This window comes from Palaemon carinicauda, chromosome 8 (assembly GCF_036898095.1).
Source record: "Palaemon carinicauda isolate YSFRI2023 chromosome 8, ASM3689809v2, whole genome shotgun sequence".
In the NCBI taxonomy this organism is placed as follows: Eukaryota; Metazoa; Arthropoda; class Malacostraca; order Decapoda; family Palaemonidae; genus Palaemon; species Palaemon carinicauda.
Window position 1 is genome coordinate 146,828,037 of NC_090732.1, and position 5,000 is coordinate 146,833,036.

At 25.9% G+C, this 5,000-nt stretch overlaps 1 long non-coding RNA gene across 1 annotated transcript in view; it reads left to right on the top strand.

Moving 5' to 3' along the window:
* Window positions 1-5,000, top strand: part of LOC137646016 (uncharacterized) — a 1,300,281-nt gene that overhangs the window by 1,039,093 nt on the left and 256,188 nt on the right. The window contains exon 4 of the long non-coding RNA XR_011045378.1: window positions 3,148-3,246. This is a non-coding gene — a long non-coding RNA (uncharacterized lncRNA). The remainder of the gene's footprint in view (window positions 1-3,147; window positions 3,247-5,000) is intronic.

Sequence of the window (5,000 nt, forward strand, 5' to 3'; positions counted from 1 at the left end):
TTATTAATAGCACTGGTTGACAATTAGATTTTAATTTCCACCTGGATATGCTCTCTGAGTCCGTAGAAATAAGACGTAATGTAAATCATCGTTTACTACATCTTTCAATAATCTAGCTTATTTCTTTGAAGAAATAAATACGTAAAAGTTAACTATGAAAAAATTCACGTGCTTGCTTGATTTTTCTTTTTTATCAGTGTGTCTGCGGATAAGTTTTCTTGATATTAGTAAGACAAAAATAAGTTCAGAACTCTTTTTTTACACACACACACACTCTCTCTCTCTCTCTCTCTCTCTCTCTCTCTCTCTCTCTCTCTCTCTCTCTCTCTCTCTCTCTCTCTCTCTCTCTCTATATATATATATATATATATATATATATATATATATATATGTATGTATGTATGTATATGTTTATGTATATTTCACTCCATTAAGTAAGTGCTTTGATTTGATCTGTTATGATTGTTAATTGTTAGCATAAGCAATATATTTGATACTTTATAGCTAGATTGACATAAATAGGTTATGCATATTGTGCATAGAAATATCTGATGAAAAGAATGGAGAGAATATCATCTTTTTATTAGAATACAAATCAGCTTATTTTGTTGATGATAAAAATGTAGTTTAAAATGGTATCATGTCAAACAGAAAAAAAATATCACCCGGTATTAAGCCTTTTTTAATATATATATATATATATATATATATATATATATATATATATATATATATATATATATATATATATATATATATATATATGTATGTATATGTATATATATATGTGTGTGTGTATGTATGCGTGTATAAATATATATATATATATATATATATATATATACATATATATATATATATATATATATATATATATATATATAAATATATATATATTTATACATATATGTATATATATACATATTATATATATATATATATATATATATATATATATATATATATATATATATATATATATATATAAATATATATACATATATATATACACAACATATATATATGAATATATGTATATGTATGTATGTATGTATGTGTGTATATAGTGTATATATATATATATATATATATATATATATATATATATATATATATATATATATATATATATATATATATATTCATATATAATGTATATATATTATATATATAGATATATATATATATATATGTATATATGTATATGTATGTATGTATGTATGTGTGTATATAGTGTATATATATATATATATATATATATATATATATATATATATATATATATGTATTCATATATAATGTATATTAAGTATATATATAAATATATATATATATATATATATATATATATATATATATATAATATATATATATAAATATATATATATATATATATATATATATATATATATATATATATATATATATATACATACATATATATATATATATATATATATATATATATATATATATATATATATAAAATTTTGTTTGAATAATCTAATGGTTTTATGTTCCATGGACCAAAGAAAACCCATCAATTTCTGTTTTTGAAGAACTCTAACTCTGATAAACAATAACAAATATAAAGAGCTTAATTATCTTTATTCTATTTCAGTTCTCTTATTACATATGTTGAACACGGGAAAAGAATGAAGGTAATCTTTTCTAGGAATATTTGCTTTGCAATATCATGGTTTTTGGATGTTCCTGAGGAATATATGACTATTATGAACGCTAATGGTTGTACAAATTATAATAAAAATGATAAAGGATCCAATCGAATCTATTCATTGTTCAATGATATTATTTTTCTTGTTCTAAACTGTGTATATTTTCCAGTCAATATGAAACTATCTGGTGCAGAACTGCACTTTACTGACCACCATATTGCGGCAGAATGCAACAATGTTTCTGAAGAATGTAGCCCTAAAGGGAATAGAAATGCACTTAATAAATAACGATAGGATTCTTACCTTTTATTGCCGTAGTCATCTCTCGCAGTATTGCAGTATACTGAATTAGAAATTCCTTACTACTGTTTCGTTACCGTTTCCTTGATATTTTGGAGAGAGAGAGAGAGAGAGAGAGAGAGAGAGAGAGAGAGAGAGAGAGAGAGAGAGAGAGAGAGAGAGAGAGAGAGATATTGGGCGTTTTAGCTTGGAACGAAGACGCATTGTGATGATTATGGCAATGCCGAGGATAAACAACTTTTCTTTTCCATTAGTCTAACAGTTTGATTGAAATTGTTAAATGTATATTACATTCTTGGCTCCCTACCTTATGAATGACTGGTTAGGATGACATACGGCAGAAGTTTATCAGCCACATAACACAGGATATTAAACTCGAATTATTCTCAACTGACTGAAGGAAACTTTATCCTCATTGGCTTATGCTTCGATATAATCTTATTGGTTTTGGGCGAAGTTAATTATTCGTGACGCAGAGACGCAATGAATATTGATAAGAGTTAGAATGTGATGTTTGATTCGTATTTTGTTCCTAATTAGTTCAGCAATTCTGAATAAACCCTTCTTCGTCTAATGATAGATCATAAGAGTAAATTGGTACAGCTGCGCTTAGCTTAATGTAGTATTACCATAGATAAATTAACATTCGTTAAGTTTGTGAGTTTCTGTCCTGATCACATCTCAACTACTTCATATTTTAAATGGGGGGTTCCCTGTATAGAATTTCGTTATAATCATGCGAAAATTCAGAGATTTTGATTTTCATATGACTTCCAAACTGCCATGTTCATCATAAAACGACGGGAGACAAATACATTTAAAAAATCACTCGGGAAATAATGAGCAAATCTGCTTATGATTTTAAAGCAATTATCGTGTGTGCAATTATCGTGTATTCTATAAGTGTTCGCGCAATGATTAAAAATATGTTCAACTACATGGGCTGGAAATTATGAAAATACTTAACGATTTTATATATGTGAAAAAAACAGGTTGCATACTATTTCCTTTAAAAAAAATTCTTTAGAATCGGGTTTGGAATGTTGTGCCAAAATTACTATTTAATTGTCATTTACAAATGGACATCAGCACACACTATTGATTAGCATTCTAAAGCTGGTCCCTACTTTATTCTTCGGATCCATGACAATATATCTCTATCTCTCTTCAGGGTTATTTACAAGATCCGCATTCTCGTCTTCAAAGCCGACAAGAGGAATGGCTCTTTCGTTTCTTGCATACATCTCGCCGGTTTGCAATCCCGTTGAGAGTGAGTATCATTTGGGGTACTTTTCTTGGCTTATTTTATGACCTGAAGGTTTCCTGTTTTCTAGAATTGGTATCCTTGCTTTTCTAAAACTTACATTTGAACTAATTAGATTTCCCTCGCTGGCAGAAAATATATAATATCTGGTTTTAGAAAAGTTACGTCAACATTTATATTTACTTTGATTATAATAAAAAACAACAAATATAAGGTTATACCACCTTAGCATATTTATCTTACTTATATTACAGAGACCTTCAAAGCATAAATACATATATATTTTTCAAATTTATATATGAATTGTAATGGCTTTATATAATTTACATTAACTTCAAGGTCACAAAAGACCTGCTATATTACATTTTATCAAAACGCTAATTCTATATTGAAGATACATCGAAGATAATGAAGATAGATCACAATTTTTTTTTTCTTAAATGTCTTAAGCTCAAAAATTAATTGCTTACAGCAATTTAGTTATGTATTTCTTGATATTATTTTTGAGTTTTGAGGTAAGTCTAGAATTGTCTGTTCGATGCTAGTAGCAATTTTCTTGTCAAAATCTAGAAAAAATTTGTTTCCCCCGAGTTATTTTACTGGAACGCGAAGCCTTCGGTTACACTAGGTAAGTGTATCGTATGTGATCTGGTGCCTATTACCCCGGGACCCAAAATCTGTAAAAGCAACCCGTGCTAAACGAGATTAAAACAGAGGGTGGGAGGCTTGCAAGCTCTTCCACAATTACTTGATTTAAATAGAAAGGGTGCAATATTCCGACGTCGCTGCCTCTGAAAGAGGATAGGGATAATTATGGGACACTTATACACACATTTACTATATATACAGTATATATATATATATATATATATATATATATATATATATATATATATATATATATATATATATATGTATATATATATATCATCTATTTGTATGTGTACATATTATTTATCTATCTATCTATCTATCTATCTATATATATATATATATATATATATATATATATATATATATATATATATATATATATGTATGTATATACACACACACACACACACACACATATATATATATATATATATATATATATATATATATATATATATATATATATATATATATATATATATATATATATATATATAATGTGTGTGTGTATATATGTATACACACACACACACACACACACACACATATATATATATATATATATATATATATATACACATATATATATGTATATATATACGTACATATATGTATATATATGTATATACATGTGTATATTTGTATCTGTATATACATATATACATACATACATACATATATATATATATATATATATATATATATTTATATATATATATATATATATATATATATATATATATATATATATATATATATATATATGTATATGCATTTATAATTCGGTGATTAATGTACGACGCAGAAAATAGTAAGTATTAAGGAAACCATCACTAGCACCAAGAGACATGGAAAAACCATTCTGCAAGCTAGGGAACAGGTGATTACTCTCCTCGTATACATTCAGGAGTTTTGCTAACAGATGTTAAAAGAAAAAAAAAGATAGTATGGGAATTATAGTGATGGGGCGTTAATCGATGGAGCTGGTAAATACAAACAAAAATGCATCTACTGAGCTTGATGAAAAATGACATAATTTTTAAGCAATGAAATTAGTTTGACCTTTACAAATTAAACTGAGGAATATTACTGTTTTGGTATGCACT